Source organism: Podarcis melisellensis (assembly GCF_964234715.1).
Source record: "Podarcis melisellensis genome assembly, chromosome: 16".
NCBI lineage: Eukaryota > Metazoa > Chordata > Lepidosauria > Squamata > Lacertidae > Podarcis > Podarcis melisellensis.
Genome location: NC_138533.1, coordinates 15,047,507 through 15,067,678, shown reverse-complemented (window position 1 = coordinate 15,067,678; position 20,172 = coordinate 15,047,507). Strand labels below are relative to the sequence as shown.

Sequence of the window (20,172 nt, the reverse complement as noted above, 5' to 3'; positions counted from 1 at the left end):
TGCATTGCAGGGGGAGTGGGTTGGACTAGAGACCCTTGGCGCCTCTTCCAACTGCAATCCTATCTCTTTGGAGACAGGCCACTGACACTCCCTTTTTCCCATGGAAGAAACAAAGCAAACATGCCTAGGAGTTATATGAAAGTTCTTCTGATGGTCCAGGCTTGGGTAGAATAATCCCCTGGTCCAATTTCAGGTTGTCAAGAGCAAGCCCTGAGCAATGACTCCACATCCCTGGCCAAATTAATGTTGAATTGACTTAGTGCAAGAAGGCCCAATCCTGGCATAAGACATGAGAAGATGCCTTTGGCCAAGTCAGACCAGTGGGCCATCGAGCTCATGATGAGGCAAGTTTGTTGGACATCAACTCCCATCAGCTCCTGCAGCCAGCATGGCCAAGGGCAAGGGCTGATGGGAACCGTAGTCCAGTGACATCCTGAGGCCCAACCCTCTGGGATCAAGTTTAATACTCTCTACAGTCAGTGGCTGGCATTGACTCTTACACAGGGGTATTTCCCAGCCCTGCCTGGAGATGCCAAGGACTGAGGCTGGTCCCTTCTGCTTGCAGGACATGCGCCCCATCACAGGTCTCCTCACCCCCAGGCAGCTGAGGATGCCTTTTCAGTGCACTCCTTGAGAGAGGGTTCTGGGCCTGTGAATAACACATAAAACGGACTGATTTGAGGCATTTGTGTCCTGCTGCCTCTCCAGGTGGAGCTGCAGAGAGAAACATGGTGGGCACCAAACTCCCTTTGGAAGGCAGGCAGGCAGGCAGGCAGTCACCATCCCATAGCAGGCTGACATTCAGAAATAGTTCTCCTCTTCCTAGTGCATGACAAATTCCAAGTGGCCCTTGAAGAACGTTGTTGGATGAACCTTCTGGCCACATGCAGAAGATCCCACCAAGCTTAACACCTACCTGATAGCAACTAACAGCGTCAGCTTGGCTACCTTCTCCCACTCCATAATGCCCGCTGTGAGTCTCTGTATGCTGCCCACACAAAAGCAGGTGGTATGCAGAGGGATATCTGTGCAAACCTCCAACAGGTTGCCGCCTCTCAGTTCCTCTGTTCCACAAAGTGGGGATAATAATCACTTCCTTCAAAAGCCCAGCAAATTCTAAATCATAGACCAGGAGCCAGTGGCTTCATGCTTTCTGTAGGGCGGGAATGGGGTATAACAGAGACTTGAGCAGCCTTAAGCAAGTCCTTCTGTCTGTCACGGAATAGTAGTGTGAGAAGGGACTTGAAGGGCCATCTAGTCCAACCCCTCTCTCAGCCACTCTCATGAAGATTCAAGAATATGATACAAGAATCGGAGAGCACCCTGTTATGCCAAAAACATTATTTGGGATGTTAAAGGATATTACCGACTGATCTGACCGCTATGATGCTTGGCTGGCAGAGGGTCTCTTAGGCATGGTTGGTCCTAACAGGGCGCCCCAATTTCTCACAGCAACAGGAGACCCCCCTAAGCCAGGAGCAGTCCCCTCCCAGTGTGAACAAAGCAAGCCTATCACACGGGAGGGAGGGAGCCCATTCTCTCTCTTCTCCAAGCCCAGTGGCATTGCACCCAGCAATGCATCCAAGGCTATTATTCCCCCCCACCCAGGAAGACTCCTGTCCTGGAGTCCCCTCTCCGCTGCTGCCCAGGCACCCCTCCCCTCCCCGGTGCTTGAGCCTGGCCACCATCCCTGGGGCCAAAGCGCTAAGGCTGCAGCATCAGGTGTGCTCAAAGGAGAGCCCCACACCTGAGCCACTGTAAGTACCTGCCCTCCGCCCTCCTCCTCCTCCTGGTTGTGTCATTTTTCTTCCTGGTGCTCCTCTGGAAAACATATTTGTCATGCTTCTCTCCTCTCCTCTCTGACTGGAGGCTGGTGCAGCTCAAAGATTTTTCTTGGGCTAACAAATATCCCTTTGGTTTCTTAATAAAAATTAATTAGCACCATTGAATATGATGGCTTTCCCCTTTGGAGGGAGCTGATTTTCCCAGAGAGAGAATCATGTGGCGGTTTTATTTATTTGCAAGGAGGGAGGTGGGGATTTCTGAGCTTCTCCTTCTTCTTTTAATCCTAAAGAAAAGACCCTTGTGAATAAAAGCAAATCGCCAGCAGATTTTTTTTAAAAAAATGTGTGTGTGTGTGTGTGTGTGTGTGTTTATTCAAGGCAACTGTGACACTCTTTGCCAATCTCTCTCCCGAAATGTCCTCCCCCTTAAATTCGGACATGATATTGCCATTGATGCTGTGGTAGGATCTGATTGGGGGGCAGCAGCACACGAGAGAGGTAATCCACAATACCAAATTAATAATATAAATGTCTGCAACACGCCAAGGGAGAAGGACCAGCCAGACAATCCTCCTTTGGCGGGGGGGGGGGGCTAAGGCAGGACCTGTTCTCAAAGCCCCCGCTTCTCTCCCAACCCCAGCCCTTCCCAAAGGAGCCAATGACCCCCCCTTCTTTGCAAGCAGCCCCCTTTCCCTCAAAACCCCCCTCGCCATAAGAGAGGGAGGGAGCTTCACGCCGCATGACAAAGGCTTGTGCAGGGGATGTTTTGCAGGGATCCATTTCTGTGTGTGTTGGGGAAGGGATGGTTTCTGCACACAACGCCTCTTTTTAGCTTCCCACCCCACCGCCACCCAAGCCCCTCACCAACATTGCCTCGCGCACCCCCCGATAGAAGACCACTCCTGCAAAGCACAGATAGAGAGGGTGCCAGACATACGTGGAGCTGGGAATGGGGGTGGGAAGAGCGTTGTAAGCAGAGCAATCTGAGGGTGTTGAGATCCTTCCACACACAACACAACCCAGCGCCTTGAAGCCGGGGTATACTTCGGCAAGCACCACGAGAAGACCATTTTTCATTGATCCTCGGAGCCTTCCCTACCCTCCCCCCACACCCGCTAGACAGCACATTACATTCGTTTAGCAAGGCTCCTCTGCACACACACAACACGGTGGTGTCAGAAAGGGAGCCTTGTCGCCCTGCAGGGGAAAAGCGCCCACAAAATGCCTCTCGGCATCCTTTCCAAGGCAAAAGAAACGCCAAGATGCCAGCTCCCTCTGCCCCGGGGCGGGGGGGGGGGCAAAGCTGATTTTCAACACCAAATATTAATACTTGCTAACAAAGGCTCTCCAGGCTGAGGCAGGCTCAGCTCACTGGCGGCGAGTAAATAATGAAGCAGAGCTAAACGGGGATTGCAGATTTGCTGCTGCCATCGAATAATGCCGCCGCCGCCGCCGCTGCCCAGATTTCAGAATTCGGAGTTTCGGTGGGAGGAGGAGGAGGAGGCATGCTGACAGTGCCCAAACCAACCTCCAGGCATCCGAGATCTGAGATTATTTTATTTGCACCAACACGATACAGCCCCAGACTTTGGAAGTGGAAAACCCGAATATCTGGGTGGAATTGGAGGGTGGGGGGAGGAGCGGCTTGCAGAGGAAGGACCGTCCAAAGGGCACCATCACCATCATCACCAAACAACAACAACAACAACAACAACAAAAACCCCACCGGGGCATCTCAGATGTCAAGCCCCGCAAACTGGCGGCAGCCGACAGATAACCTCAACCTTGGGAGATAAGGAGGCGGCGTGATGAACAACAAGCACTCTTCCTCCCCACCTCCCAGCCCGCCGCCCTCCCCGGGGTTATCTATGGCAAGGGACGCGCGTCGAGGCGAGGTTTGGCGAAAGGGCGACACTCCGCCACCAGCGCCCCCTCCCCGCGGCCGCTCCAATGTCCCCGGCTCGCCTCCTCTGCCCCTCCACCCCTCATCTTAGCAAGACACCCCCCCCCCCCCGCGCACGCAGACACACACCTCCAGTCCAAAAAGAAAGCTGGGCGAGGACCCCCCCCCATTGAGCTGGTACCGCAGCCCCACTCCCTTCCCCCAGACTTGGCACCAACGAGGTGTGTGTGTTTGGGGGGGGGTGTCCTGGACGCCGCCTTGGCCCCAGCCCACACCCTGTCCAAAGAAGGGCCCCCTCTCCCTCCCCTCCCCACAGCGCCATAGGCTGCGAGGGAACCCCACCCCGCTTCTCCCTCCCTCCTCCCCCCACCGCAAGGGCGCAGCCTCGGGGTACCTGCTGGCGGGAGGGAGGGCGGGAGGCGATGCGGCGGCGGCGGCGGCCAAAGACAATGGCCGGGGCTGGTCCTGCCTTCGCCCGCCTCCTCCTGGGGCCGAGGGATGCGCAGGAGGAGATGCCCGAGGAGGATGGAGAAGATGCAGGAGAAGACGCGCGAGGCGGGGATGCAGGAGGGTCCGGGAGCGGCAGCGGCAGCGGCAGCGGCAGCAGCGGAGGCTCCGCCACCTCCTCCCGCCTCCGCCTCCTCCAAGCGCCGCCCCAGCTCGGCTCCTCCCTCTCTGCCAACCAAGCGGGGGACCAGGCCGGGGCCCCGGGTCTCCTGCACCCCACCCGGGAGGGACACCCGCGCAATTCAGCCTCCTCCTATTCCTCCCCCGCCCACAGGGCTCCGCCTTTCAGATGGGGGGGGGGGCGGGAGGCGAAGGTGAACAATGAATGCAGCAGCCTCGGAAGGGGGGGGGGCGCTGGCTGGCTGGCTGAGAGCGAGACTGTTTTGGCCTCCCTGCCCAAGCTCTAGGGGTTCTCAAGTCCCGGCTGGGGGTCACGACCTTCCCCCCCACCAGAAGCCCCAGTGCGGGCGGGGGGACTCGACAGAAATAGGTCCATTTGTTTAGTGAGTAGACTTTCGAACCCCTCCCTTTTCATCAGCCACAAAGCAGGTTCCAACATACCAATGTCATTATCGCCTGAAATTTAAAAGCATAAAGCACAACATCTGCTCAGAGGCATCCTTTGTTCGTTGTCAAAAGCTCTCTTATTATTTATTTTGCCAATTTATTTATATACTGGTCACCTTATTCCAAGGAGCAGCATGGGCAGCATACATGGTTTCTCCCCTCTCCCTGCCACCGCCTATATACACACACATGCACATATCGTTTTCATCTTCCCAAGAAGCCTGCAAGGTAGGCCAAAGATCTGGATTTGAGGAGTCCCTAGCTAGGCAGTGTGTCCTCTGGTGGGGTCCCCTCCTCCCCTGGCTTGCTGGTTCTGCTCCAAGTGATGCCACCCAGCTGAGTCTCGCCTGATCGCCTAGAAGACACTGTAACTCGCCTCCGGTGACTAGGCCAAGCATAGGAAGTTGCTATCTTTAGAGTCAAGGCATTGTTCTGCCTAGCTCAGTAGGGTGATGAGCAGGGGTCATTTTCTGTCCTTCCTGGAAATGCCAGCAGGGATGGTACCTGGGGCAAGTGCTCCTCCACTGAGCAAGGGCTCTTCCTTTTTAAAGAGGGACTGGCCCAAGGTCACCCACGGCCACATGAACCTGGATCTCGCTGGTCCCAGCCCAACATGCTGACGAACACACTGCACTGACTTTCTTCCTGCCGTTTCCTTTTGGAACCGATCCCTTGGCACAGATGAAACATTGGCTTCTCCATTTCCAGCCTGACAAGCGTTCTTGCAGTGGGATTTCCACAGAACAGGAGATCTTCACAGGCGCAGCTCATAAATGTTTATTTGGCAGGACCAACCTCAGCCTGCCCTTAGCCATCCCTCCACCTGCCTGCCTTCTTTCATACAACCAGCTCAAGGGGTGCGAAAGCCAGCTAGCTGCTGTTGCTTCCTCCTCCTCCTCCTCCTTGTCATAGAATCATAGAGTTGGAAGAGACTCCATGGATCATCTAGTCCAACCCCTTGCAATGCAGGAAATTCAATGAAACCATACTTGACAAATGCTCATCCAACCTCTGCACAGTCTAAGTCTTGTCCTTGCAGAACTCAGCAAGGGAGGAGGAGGACAAAACTATAATGAGCTGGATCTGTCTGTCATTGCCTCTGGCTCCTCCCACAGGAAGGAGCAAAGCATCCTTGGCTAATCCACACGAGTCAAAGCTGCAATGATAAAGCTGCTGAGCACCCCAAAAGGGACAGGAGGACACCTCAATCAGGAAAGGAGGAAGCTGCCTTGGAGAGATTCATGGAGGACTCCCAGCTATGATGGTTGTGCTCTGCCTGCATGGTTGGAGTCAGCAATGCTTCTGAAGACCACTTGCTGGAAGCCACAGGAGGGGAGAGGGCTCTTGTGCTCTGGTCCTGCCTGGGGGCTTCCCACTGAGACAACTGGTTGGCTACTGAAGAACAAGATGATGGGCCATTGACGGGATCCATCAGGGCTCTCCTTGTGTCCACACCCTGGTCCCTATAGTTCATTGCATTGCCTACAATGACTGTCTTTTTTTCCTCAGGCAGGGGACGTTCTCAGCCATTCTTGGAGATTCCAGGGATTGAACCTGGGACCTTCTGCATGTGAAGCAGGTGTTCTGCCTCTGAGCAGCAGCCCTCTTCCCCAAGAAGCAGTGCAGAATGTTGAGCTCTAGCTAGACCCTTCACCAATACACAAGGTGGCCTTTGTCTCTTCTCTGATGGAAACTCAAGGGTGGCAGGGGCGGCGGCAGGGGGGGTTCTTTTCCATTTACACCACCTCTCTTCCTCCTCCTTCCTCCAGGGGCAGACATCTCATACCCCCTTTTACTAGCTTCTGCCCCTTCCATTTCCCTACTTTCCTGGTGCACCACATACGGTAAATGGAGGGTGATTTTGAGCAAGCTTTGACCTGGGGAAACTTTGCCTGGTCCCTTCCAGAACAGAACCCTGGTACCTGGGAGGATGAAGGAAATTTCGCTCTTATGTAAGTTCCTGCAACTGATTTCAAGTTCTATTTCAAGTGTGGGGATTAGTTAGACAATACCACTTTATCTTTCATTTCAAAGCAAACTCATATTTATCTCCTTCATTTTACTCTTGAGTTATTGAATAAATACCTCAAATTAGAAAGCTGGATTTGAGCACCAAAGCTTTAGCTGCCTGGTGGATCTTACCCATGCCAGCTGTTTAACAAAACTTAGCTGCTGGAAGGAGCCTTGGCTTAGGTCTGTCTCTTTCCCATTTAAAATGTCCTAAATCTGAATGCCCATCATTGAATCATAGAGTTGGAAGGAACCCCAAAGGTCCTCTAGCCCAACCCCCGGCAACGCAGGAATCTCAGCTAAAGCATCCCTGACAGATGGCCACCCAGCCTCTCCTTAAAAACCTCCAAGGAAGGAGAATTCACTATCTTCCAAGGTCATCCATTGCAGTAAGGTATAAAAATGTGGGCTGGGGTATGCTATGGGGTGGGGGGGTGCATAAATAAAGGACACGTTTAAAAACACATTTTAAAAATACCTCTGGGAGGCAAAAGACAGAGTTTATTCATTCATTATGAGCCAGCAGCCAGTGTGGTGTACTGGTTAGAGCATGGGTAGGCAAACTAAGGCCTGGGGACCGGATCCAGCCCAATCGCCTTCTCAATCTGGCCTGTGCACGGTCCAGGAATCAGTGTGTTTTTACGTGAGTAGAATGTGTCCTATTATTTAAAATGCATCTCTGGGTTATTTGTTGGGCATAGGAATTCGTTCATATATTTTTTTCCCCAAAATATAGTCCGGCCCCCCACAAGGTCTGAGGGACAGTGGACTGGCCCCCTGCTGATAAGGTTTGCTGACCCCTGGGTTAGAGTGTCAGACTAAACAAGGGGCCTCTTTTCATCTCCTCCAGTCTTGAGTTCATACCATAAGAAGCACTGTTCTCCAAGGCAAGTTCCTTCTGCCTCTGGCATATAACACATGACCCAGAACCTAAGAAGAGCCCAGATGAATCAGGCCACAGGAGGCCCCATCTAGTCCAGCATCCTAGATGCATGCTCAACCCAAGCATGAGAGCAACTCTCCCATCTTGTAGCTTCCAACAACTGGGACTCAGAAGTATTGCTGCTTCTGACGATGGAGGATGAACCTCAGGAGAGCCTTAAAATCGGATCAGGCCAGTGGCTCATCTAGTCCGGCACCCTGTTCTCACAGGACCCATCAGATGCCTCAGGAGGAAGCCTACACATAAGCAAGATTTGAGCACAAGAGCCCTCTTCCCTGCTGTGGTTTCCAGCAAGTGGTATTCAGAAGCATTGGAAGCACAGCATGGCCATCATGGCTACTAACCATCAATAGCCCTCTTCTCCACATTGCTCTTGCCTTGCTGCCGGGGTGCCCCCTCCCCAAAATCTCACCACAATCTGCCGCCTGCCTGGACAGGCTGACCAGCTCAGTTGTCATTTGCATGAATGCAGCATGGAGGGCTAATGCAATATTGATCCCTGGGAGCCCAGCCAACAGCTGACAGTGGCAGGAGATGATTGGAAAGGGGGGAGGGGGGAGCCGGTACAGGAATGAAAGGGAAAGGACAATGGGAGCTGGAAGAAATTGCTTGTGTGCGCGCTTGTGTGTGTGTTTAGAAGCTTGCTCTGTGCCAGGCTGATATAGCTGCATCTTTGAAGCAAGAAGCTGCCCCAGACCCGTTAAGTTCTCCCATCCTGCCACAGCCGAATCAAGGTTTGAGTAGCTTCCCCAGGTGGCATATCTTAAAGACTCGCTGAGCCCCTTGACCAAATGGCAGGGCTGGCCACCTGTCCATCAGCTGCTCATCACACATCCTCAGCAAACAGGTGAGCCTCAGAATGGGGCCAGCAATATTGCAGGTGGCTCAAGGAAGTGAGCCAAGCCACTTGTTGCCGGTGATGGTGTGGTGGGGTTAAGGGGGGGCGTTTTTGAGTTTTGAGTGTTGCGAGCCTGATGGCCAGCCAAACATCCCCACCCAAAAGGAAGCTCTACTGGGTGTCAGTCCACACCAGCAAATTTCCTGTCTCAAGCTGCAAGAACGTCCCATGACACCCCTCCAAATGGGTGGGAAAAAGAGACGTGGGTGTCATCTGGATGTTTTGGACTACAGTTCCATCAGCCCCAGCCAGCACTTCCAGAACCTTAGAATAGAATAGAATAGAATGGAATGGAATGGAGTAGAGTAGAGTAGAGTAGAGTAGAGTAGAGTAGAGTAGAATCATAGAGTTGGAAGGGACCCTGAAGTCCAACCCTTTGCAATGCAGAAATATGCAGCTGTCCTTTATGGGAATTGAACCTGCAACCTTGGCATTAGCAGCACCATGCTCTAACCAACTGAGCTATCCAGCAAAGACTCTGTTGAGACCCTCAGCCACAGGATATCCTGCACCTTCATAGATGTATCCCCAATTCTGCCTTGAAATTGGGGTGAGGGGTCTTTGCTCTGGGCAATGTTTCTCAGAGTACAGCCCCTAGTCCTATATCAAATGCTAGAATGGAGTTTTATGTCTTCCTAAGCCTGAACAGGATGGAGAGTGATATATGTTTAATAAAATGAGACTGGCAAAAGCCCAGTTGCTCAGTCATCCCAAGATCGAGAATACTCCCACGTTATCCCAAGAGTTCCTTGCACACCTCTCTGAGGCTGCTCCGATCAAACATGCTTCAGAATTGGGAATCTTAAATATTTAAACATTTCCTGGATTTGTATGATGGTGAGGGTGATGCCACAGTGAACCAACTATATGTCCAAAGCTTTCAGGACTTTCCTGCCAGAAAAATCCACCACTTTCTACTCCCTTGTCCCTGCAGGACTCGAAAGATCTCACCTAGAAGGTAGCATTTCACACCCAGACCAGGGACGAGGCCACATGCACAATTAGCAATTGCACAGATGGTGCTTGTTTTAAAAGTAAATGGCAGATTCAGAGCCCTCGGTTTGGATCAAGACCCTGACGTGGGGTGGGGGCTTTAATCTTTGGCTCCTGCTGTGGTCCCAGTCTGGATTCCTCAGTGTCTGTCATTTGCTTTGAGAGGAGAATTCCTGTTGAGGGCAAAGGAAGATTTCCTTCTAATGCAAGTGAGAAGCATGAGGGGAATTCAGATTGGAGCCATAGCAGGAGCCATCTCTGCCACCCCAGCTATGGTCCTGATCCCTTTGCTCCACCTATTTACTTTTTAGAAATCCATTTTCGCTCAATGGCTAATTGTTTAAGCTACCCCCTGAACTGCACACACCTCAACAGACCATGCGAGCAAACCATCCATTTTCCCCAAGGCAATCTTTATCTAATTAAAATCTTTTTATTATGTTTATTTCCATTTTTTTATCATCTGCTTTTCAGGAGCAGAAAAACAGTTCTCAGAGCAGAAAACAATAAAATGATTTAAAAAAAACCAAACTACCCTAAACACAATAAACAGGAAGGACATACAATTTATCCTGTAATCCAATCTGGACAGGAGCAGAAATGAGATATGTAATCCAGAGACTCTTCAAATGATTAAAGATCAAAGGCTCGACTAACCCAAAGGTTTGCCCTCCCCCACATCATTGAATCATAGAACTGAAGAGTTGGAAGGTTCCACAAGGGTCATTCAATTCAACCCCCTGCGGTGCAGGAATCACAGTTCGAGAATTGCTGACAGATCACCATCTAACCTCTGCTTTACAACTTTCAATGGAGGAGAGTTCACCACCTTCCGATGGAGTCTGTTCCAGCATTGAACAACTCTTACCACCAGATGTTTAGTTACAATCCCCTTGCTTGATATTGGTTCGAGTCCTACCCTCTGGAGCAGAAGAAAACAAGCTTGCTCCATCTTCCATGTGTCAGCCCTTTAGATACTAGAAGATGGCTATCATATCTCCTCTCTGTCTCCTTACCAGGCTGAACATCCCCAACGCCTCAACCATTCCTCATAAGGCTTGGTTTCCAGACCCTTGATCATCTTGGTCACCCCCTTCTGCACACCTCCCAGCTTGTCATTATCCTCCTTAAACTGCTGCACCCAGATCTGGACACAGGACTCCAGGTGGGATCTGAGCAAGGCAGAATAGAGCAGCACTATGACTTCCCTTGATCTGAACAGCAGACGTCTCTTGATGCAGTCCAGAATTGCAGGAGCTTTTCTTGGACCAAGCTTCCATCCTCTTCCGTTCTCTTTGCCTCCTTCAGGCCCCTTTGGGTGGTTTTCCTGGAGGGGTCGAGCTGGCCAGTTCTGAAAACGGGTGACTGTGCCACTAGGAGGACACCGCTAGGTCCAACTCCAGCAAGGCTCTGGTACTCATAGGACAGCTCCGTGGAGAGCAGAGGGGAGATCCTACTCTGCATGCCCCAGGCATGGAGTTATCAGGAAAGGCAAGATATAAATATATGTACAACCATAAAGTGGGCTGTTGATATTCAAAACCATGCTGGTGGGGGGCAGAATAGATCCTGCAGGGCTCAGCTCCGCAGCAGCAGCAGCACCGACAGAGAGGAGCAGCAGGGATCCAGCGGCACCGTCCGTAGCTGTCCAGGGTCCTGACCTGACCGCAAGCCAAGGCACAATGGTGGGTGTCTGAGAGCGGCTGAATCAGTCCGTTGGCAGAAAGACCGCTCCGGCTGGAGTTACAGGACCCTGGAGAGCGCCAGAGGCGACTCGCTCCCAGCAAGGTCTGCCGTCTCTCTCTGGACAGGATTCCACTGCCGGGGTCCGGGTTCTTACGAAGGAGGAGCCTGAAATAAATGAGGATGACTTTCCGCTGTTGTATTTCAGTTGCTAGTTCTAAATGTAACCTGCATTTTAATTATTGTTTTTAACAAGCTCCTTTTTACCTCCTTCGTATTTTATAATGTTGTTTTTAAATGCGGCAAGACGTTTTCAATCCCAAAGGTGGTATATACATCATCATCACCATTATTCTGTGCGGCAATTTGTGCCCAGCAAAAAAACGTGAATAGAAGTTTTTTTGTTTTTATCCTGTCTGTTCCCCAAACGGGGAATCAAGGCGGCACACAGAAATGGAAAGAAACATGAATAAATCCCAGAAAGCTAAAAAAAGAACATAAAAGACAATAGTTAAAAAGTAAACAATAATAGAAGTAAAACAATATTAAAAACAAATCTAGTAAAACGAAGGTAGTAAAAACATTGCAGCAATATTAAGCGCCAGATGGGCCTGGGAGGGCGGCATTCAGGGAGTGAAATTCGAAGAATGTTTGGGAAGGCAAACGAGATCTTACCCACCCCAAAAAATTCACTTCAAGCAGCTGCTTGACCACTTCTGTTCTGTGGGCACCAATTCCCAATGAAGAAATGGCAGCACATTCCTAATTTTGCCTTTCCAGATTCTGCTTTTTTGAATTTGGCACCTTTCCCTGCCACCCAGCAAAGCAGGCAAAAAAAGGGGGGTGCCAAGTTTGACAAGGGTGCCTAATCCAAACTGGCAAGGAAGCATCAGGAGCCCCCTCGGAGTGCTCTGCTGTAGAGTCAAAACACCTGGTGCCAGGTGGTGTCAGATGGCTGGCAGGTGGGTGGTCCTACAAACCTGCCAAAGTGGACCTTGGAGGGCAGGTCAGTTCTGGACCCCAGCCTGGTCCAGCTGCAAGGCTCTGCCATGAAACGATTGTCTTTTTCTGAAGACAGGGAGGGATAGGCACAGTTTTCCATTGCACACACCCCTTCTCCATCCTCCATCCATCACCAAAGTTGAAGGACACATCCTGGTCAGGTAGAAAAGCACAGGAGGAGAAGGAGGAGGAGGAGGAGGAGGAGGAGGAGGAAGAAGAAGAAGAAGAAGAGGGCCAAGGAGTGACCTAGCCCTTGCCAGATTCTGCCAGGGTCCAGGAAAAGAGACCTGGAGGGCCACCTGAGGTTCTTCTAAGACCAGCTGCCTTGGGGTGTGCAAAAGTGGCACCCCAATATGAGGAGTGATTCCTGGGGGGGGGGGTTTGAGGCTTTCCCCAACCTGCCTACAGGGTGCCCTTTCTTGGCTCAGAGGTGTCGCCTCTTTCTGTTGTGTGTGCCCTGAAGGTTGCTGTCGCTCTCAGGCTTTTCTTTTGGGGTCCCAATGAGTGCTGTGTGCGTCCCATCTAGACGAAGGTGGGGCTTTTACTTAGACATTTTAGCTGTGTTCATACAGAGTGGCTTGTGTGGAGTTTGGCTGGAGAGTGCAGCCAGGAGGAGCTCAGTTTGGGCTGTGAGATTGATGTGGTCAAAGGCTGTATTGTGGCGGGGTCCCTTAACTTGGGCTGCCAAATGGATGGCTCCACGTGGGTGTAATGTGGGCGTGATGGGCACTGGATATTGTTGGCTGACCTCTTGGCATGTTTCATGCTCACTGAAGCTTCTGATGCGCTTTCAATGAATTGAGATGGTTGAAATGTCAATAGCAGATTATTGCAGTTCATTATACTTATCCATAATGGCTGCTCTGCTTCAGCTGTCTGTCCTGTGAACCACTTTAAGCATAATATTAAAAACAATGTAAAACAATTTACAGTCATAAAAAATAAGGTGAGTCCTAAAAAGACACACCTCGTGTCAAAAGCTCAAGTAAAGAGGTATGGCTTCAGAATTCTCTGGATGTTGTATAATGAAGGTGCCAGATGCACTAGATGATAGATAGATAGATAGATAGATAGATAGATAGATAGATAGATGATAGATAGATAGATAGATAGATAGATAGATAGATAGATAGATGATAGATGATAGATGATAGATGATAGATAGATAGATAGATAGATAGATAGATAGATAGATAGATAGATAGATAGATAGATAGATGATAGATAGAGATAGATAGATAGATGATAGATAGATAGATAGATAGATAGATAGATAGATAGATAGATAGATAGATAAGGTGAGTCCTAAAAAGACACACCTCGTGTCAAAAGCTCAAGTAAAGAGGTATGGCTTCAGAATTCTCTGGATGTTGTATAATGAAGGTACCAGATGCACCATAGATAGATAGATAGATAGATAGATAGATAGATAGATAGATAGATAGATAGATAGATATAGATAGATGATAGATAGATAGATGATAGATAGATATAGATATAGTTATATATAGTTATACTGTATATATATATTACACATACATGCAACAAACAATTCAAAATCCAAATACTGAGATTACTCTGAATCTCCTGACTTCCCCCATCCCTTCCATGGGTCCTAATGAAAATAATTACAACCGCATATCAATATTTATCCAAATATTTATCCTTCTGAATTGTCCATAGTTTCCGTTACATTACAAGTGTGGTTAAAATCCTGCCAATGTTTTAACCTGCTTGCAGTGGTCCTGTATATAAATTATAATTTTTCCCATTGTTTTTTAAAGTTCTTGTCTTCTTGGTTTCTGAGCTTCCCAGTTAATTTTGCCATTTCAGCATAATCCATCATCTTGATTTGCCATTCTTCTCTGGTCGGGGTTGACTCTTCCTTCCATCTCTGGGCCATTAGAATCCATGTGGCTGTTGTCGCATACATAAACAATCATTTCTGATGCTTTGGAATCTCAGTATCTGTAATTCCAGATGCACCTTTTGTGAGGAGGGAGCTCCACACCTTAGGGGCCATCACAGAGAAGGCCCTCTCCCAGACCATCACCATTGTTAACTTTTGAGGGTGGAGAAACTACCAGGAGGTCCTCTGCTGCCAATCGCAGCACCCAGACCTGTTGGTTCCATCAGGCCCTCTCAGGAGATTGTGATGCCACAGGTCCTCTTATCTTCTTGGGACAGCTGAAGGGGTTGGGAAAAGGTGTGCACCCTTTGGCAGGGATCCCACTGGATGTCTTGACCCTGATCCTGAATGGCCAGGATGTCAGCTTCTGACATGGAAGGTAGAGGAACTGGCGGGATCTGGAGGGTCAACAGTGCAAACCAGGGAGGTGCTAGACTCAGCAACTGAGCTGGACCCAAATCCATTGAGTTATGTCTCCTTTGTGTTAACTCAGAGGCCACCAAACTAGAGGACCCCAGAGGCAGCATCCCTTGAGCCAGATTTCCCAAGGAACCAACCTGCCATATCCTGGGAGGCTCACACACTCCACACAAAAGCTGCATGCAGACACAGTCTCAGGGAGAAACCCTGGAGAGGAGGAGACATAGGCAGCTGTGGGGAGGAGGGACCTTCAGTCTCAGCTTCATGGGGGCAAGACCTACCAGAAATGAGTTGCTGTGCTCACTAGGCCTGCCGAGTCTGTGCAGATTGTGTGTTTGCTAATAAAGGGTTAACGCCAACTTGCACGGTGTGATTTACTGCTGGCTTACTCCTGACATGGTAACACAGAGGTGGGCTTTTTCACTGGCGGGGCCAGTGCTGTGGAATGCTCTCCCTGCTGAAATACCAGAGGCCCCATCAGAGGCATTCTGACACCAGTTCCTGAAGAAACGCTCCTTTAGACAAGCATTCCTCTGAACTGGTGGTCTTATTGCTTCAGCTGCTTTTGAACTGTTTTAATTGCTGTGCTTTGTAACTGTTTGCTTTCTTGTATATTTTCATTAAGCATGTTTTAACGTTATTGTGTATTTTAATTATGGATTGATGTTATCGTTTTAAACCACTTAGCAGCTGTTTTGGCACATAAGCAGTATATAAGTTAAAATAGTAATAATAACACAGCATTGTGGTCCAAGTTAGGACGTTGGCTAGAGATTCCCCACCACTAATATCGGCAGTCAGATGCACTGCTAGGCATCGTAGCCTCTGCATTCTGCACTCGCTGCAGCTTCCAAACAAACCTTAAGAGCACATTGCAGTAATCCAGTAAGGAGATATTTTTTCCCTTAAAAGCACTTTTAAAAATGTTTATTAAAATGCATTTAGGGATTGCCTTTCTGCCCACAGAAAGAATTAAGAACAAATTGTTAATTATAGAAAACACCAATTAATAACAGACTAGAACCATTAATAACAGAATAAAACCAGGACGCGGGTGGCGCTGTGAGTAAAACCGCAGTGCCTAGGACTTGCCGATCGTATGGTCGGCGGTTCGAATCCCCGTGGCGGGGTGAGCTCCCGTCTTTCGGTCCCAGCTCCTGCCCACCTAGCAGTTTGAAAGCACCCCTAACTGCAAGTAGATAAATAGGTACCGCTTTATAGCGGGAAGGTAAACAGCGTTTCTGTGTGCTGCGCTGGTGCTGGCTCGCCAGAGCAGCTTCGTCACGCTGGCCACATGACCTGGAAGTGTCTTCGGACAGCGCTGGCTCCTGGCCTCTTAAGTGAGATGAGCGCACAACCCTAGAGTCGGACACGACTGGCCTGTATGGGCAGGGGTACCTTTACCCTTTACCTTAAAACCAGGACAGCAGACAGGGGAAACAGAGATGCTTTCACTGCCCACCTAAAGCTTGGCAGAAGTGGGACAAGCTTAACTGCCCCTAGGAAGAGTTTGCTCTTGCAGGGAGGTGAGGCTGGAGGGCAACCAGGGGAGATTTCCTGCCAATGAACCCTGGTCATTCTTAGACAGAAAACCAGGGCCAACCAAGGAGACATGCCATAGAAGACACAGTAAGTCTGTGGTAGAGACGCCTCTTTGAACCAGGTCACCTTTCCATCCACATCATAGATCCAATTTCCCCCATTCAGGTTAGAGAGCGCCCCCTGGTGAGCTGTGGGGTGGATGTTGCATATTTACTTTTAGCAAACTGCCCTGGCAGCTACCTTGATAAAGGGTGGCATATATATGGCAAATAAACGAAATAAACATATTGCTTTCTCCTGCCGCCCAAACACAATTATCTCTTCTTTTTCTGCTGATGCCCCAAGTCAGACATATTCCTTCGTATACCCTCACTTTGTAATATTTCCACACCAACAAGCAGCCTTAAAAACCTGAGCTTCAGTTTCAAAAGCAGCCGAGGGCTTTTGAGCTGGCGAGTTCATAAATAAAAAGGCACAGGTAATGCATTACCCAGCTGCAGCCCAGAGGGACAGAACGGGTCCTGAGTCTGAAACCTGAGCAGTAACCCTGCTCTCCAAGTCTGGGAAAGAAGCAAGAGGCAAACATCTCTCTCTGGCTCCTTTCGCTCTGGCTTGGGGGTAGTCACCTTTCTCCAGTCTTCAGTTCTTCACATTTCTGTATCTGTATTTTTATTTTAAGCTCTCATGAATTTATTTCTTAAAAAAAAAATCATGAAAAATTATCTGCATTTTGTGTGCATTTCCCTTAAGATACACACATTTGCGTGCAATTCCCCCTCAGTTCGAATGCATTTGCAAATGTCATTTCCACCATTCTATGCATTGGTTTGGTAAACTGCACTCCAACATTTGGAGAAGTGCAGATTTCAAAAGGATAGCTATTTCAATCCTTCGGGAAGTTAAGATGCAAACCAAACAAAGCCCCTTTGAGTGTAGCCATGAGGTGCCAGCCCTGACTGTATAGGGCTGTATAGCGGAACAGGGTGTGTGTGTGTGTTTTATTAAAGATTTTCGTGTTTTACAGAAGTATGTGTAATGTCTCTCATATTTTTTCCATGTAACATTTTTACAAATCAGTTTCATTTGTTGAGACATGGGGGGGGGGGAGATGGGTGGAGGTGGGGTGGCGATGTTTCTATTTTGCTTAATGTATGTAGGGTTTGGTGTCAGCGTTGCTTGTGCTGTTCATTTGTGTTCCTTTGGTGGCGAGAGAGGTTGGAGTTGGCCTAAGGTGTGGTTGTTTGTTTGTGATTGGCTATGGCGATCTTTGTTTTCGTGTGTGAGTGGGGTGGGTGGGTGTTTTGGATCAGGTTAGCCATATTGATTTGTATGCTGTTAGTGGATTATTGTCATTGTCTTGTTGGGCTGTATATGTGATAAAGGGGAGCCATACCGGGGTAAAAGCGTCTTCTTCTGTTTGTCCCTGTGTCAGTTTCAGTTTATTGGTTAATTTTTCTAGTAGGGCTGTTTCCCATACTATTTGGTACCATTGGTCCATGCTTACTCCTGACAGGTCTCTCCAGTGTCTGGTTATGGTGTTTCTGGCTGCTGAAAGTAGGTGTGTGTGTGTGTGTGTGTGTTTTGATGCTTAAAACTGAACCCCTTAACAGAGAAGGTCAAGGCTCCACATTTCAGTCTCTGGTGGGGTTGCCAATCAAGACAGGTCTACTCTGGCGCAACAAGAAGAAAAAGTATTTTTACACATGAGCTGAAGATCACTTTAATTTAGGACTTGGAGCTTCATCACTCCTCGCCCCCATGCTTTTATTGCACCAGCAGAAGTTCCCTCACCACACTTTAAGGCTGATGCACAACCCATGGCTCAGATACCATAGCTCAGGTGGTAGAGCATGAGGTTCTTAATCTCAGGGTTGTGGGTTCAAGCCCCACATTGGGCACAAGATTCCTGCATTGCAGCAGGTCAGACCAGATGACCCTCATGGTCCCTTTCCAACTCTACATTTCTGTGAGTCTGTGATTCTATGAACCCTTTTGTTTCTGCCTCCCCTCCTCACTGTGCAACTCGGCTCTGAGCTTCTAAACAGGCATGAGCAAACATCTCTTTGCCTGCCCTACCTTGCAGGATAATAATCAATAATAATTCATCCTACAGTGTCTGCAACTGAGCACTGGACTAATAAAGAAGAAGGAGGAGGAGAAGTCCCCCAAGTTTACAAATCCAGATCCAGCCTGCAGGCCAATAATTTTGAAGGAGCAAAACAGGACTTTTCTGTCTAAGCCCATTGGCCACTTTTGCACCCCCCAGAAATCCATTTGAGAGCATAAGAAGAGTCTCACACCTGGATCAGGTCAATGCCCATTTAGTCCAACATCCTGTTCTCACGGTGGTCAAACGGATGCCTCAAAAAGAAACCCGCAAAGAGGATCCAAGCACCAGAGCCTTCTCCTGTCCAGCAGCTTCCAGCAACTGCTGTCCAGCATTTGTCCCATTTCAGTATTACTAAATGACTGTTAAAAGAATCAGTTGACACAAAAATTCACCTCTAAGCATGTGTGTTTGTGAGGAGGTCCCAGGGGAGTCAGTGTAGACCAGTTATCCTCCTGAGTCGTCCAGACCAGCCCCAAAGGGAGACTCAGCCCCCTTGTTGGACAGCTCCCGGCTCACCAGCATCTCCTGAACTCTGACTCACTGGACAGCTCCTGGAGAAGCCAAAATGAAGCAAGAGAATCCCATTGAGTTTTGCAGGGGTCAGCAAACTTTTTCAGCAAGGGGCTGGTCCACTGTCCCTCAGACCTTGTGGGGGGCCGGACTAGATATTGGAAAAAAAATATGAACGAATTCCTATGCCCCACAAATAACCCAGAGATGCATTTTAAATAAAAGGACACATTCTACTCATGTAAAAACACGCTGATTCCTGGACCGTTCATGGGCCGGATTTAGAAGGCGATTGGGCCAGATCTGGCCCCCGGGCCTTAGTTTGCTTACCCATGGTTTTGAACCTCTGCTATTTATTGCTTGTTGCTTATTATTATCCTTCTTGGAGCTGGAGGTTTTTTAAAAAATAAAAATAAATCGCGAAGGGCGTGTCCTCCTCTGAGCCACTGCCCCTCATTTAGTCCAGAAAAAAGTGCAGTTCCATGGTAACCAAGGGCTCCTGAGACTCATTGGTCCCTCAGGTGACTCTGAACAGGTGTGAGAACTGGTCTCGGTGTCCTGGTGAGAGAGTGTCAGACTAAAGATGGAGGGGCCTTGGTCCTCTTCAGCTATGACGCTCACTTTGTGTCGGTCACTCCCTCTCAGTCTAACCTACCCCCCAGATTAGGACAAAATGGATACAGGCTGACCCAAAGGGAAACCGGCCAACAGGATTTGAGTACAAGAGCCCTCTCCCCTCCTGCGGTTTCCATCAACTGGTATCTGGAAGCATTTCTGCCTCCATCTGTGGTGTCAGAGCATAAACATCATGGCTAGCAGCCATCAATAGCTTTTCCTCCATGAATTTGCCTAACCCCCTTTTCCAGCCATCTAGATTGGTGGCCATTACTGCCTCCTGTGGCAGGCAGTTCCATAGTTTAACTATGTGCTGCATGAATAAGTCCTTTCTTTTCTCTTCCAGCCAGGGACGTCCTATCCATAGAGGCTAGTGGCGCAGGGCACCAGGGAAGAGGCGGAGGATGGACGCGGCGCCTCCTGGCATCAGCTCGCCCCCCTCGCCCGCCTCTGCCATGCCGTGCTGAAGCAGCGCTGTGGCTGGAACCTCCACTGGCCATGGCCACCACGGCACAAAGTGGCCAGCTGAGCCAGGAGCCGCCACCTCCAGCCTTCGCCTCTTCCCCGCCGGAGGAGCTGCCCTCCAGCCGCTGCCCGCCTCCTCCAGCCCTGCAAAGCCCATCACCAGCAGCGCCGTCCTCCCTAAAAAAAGGTTGGCAACTCTGGGAAACCGGGGGAGGGGCGCTGGAGGGATCCTTGAACCATGGCGCCAGATATGCTTAAGACGGCCCTTCTTCCAGCGTTCAGCTTCATAGGATGTCCAAGTGTTCTAGTGC

At 49.6% G+C, this 20,172-nt stretch overlaps 1 protein-coding gene across 19 annotated transcripts in view; it reads right to left on the bottom strand.

The window, feature by feature from the left end:
- NRXN2 (neurexin 2) overlaps positions 1 to 4,349 on the bottom strand; it is a 345,065-nt gene extending 340,716 nt beyond the window's left edge. For 13 of the 19 annotated variants that reach the window (XM_081892957.1, XM_081892959.1, XM_081892978.1 and 10 more), the window contains exon 1: positions 4,082 to 4,347. The gene's annotated coding sequence lies outside the window, so the exon portion shown is untranslated. Of the gene's footprint in view, positions 1 to 4,081 lie in introns of all 19 variants that reach the window. The other 6 variants (XM_081892963.1, XM_081892967.1, XM_081892964.1 and 3 more) reach the window with 1 other exon arrangement.
- Positions 4,350 to 20,172: the final 15,823 nt, after the last annotated feature.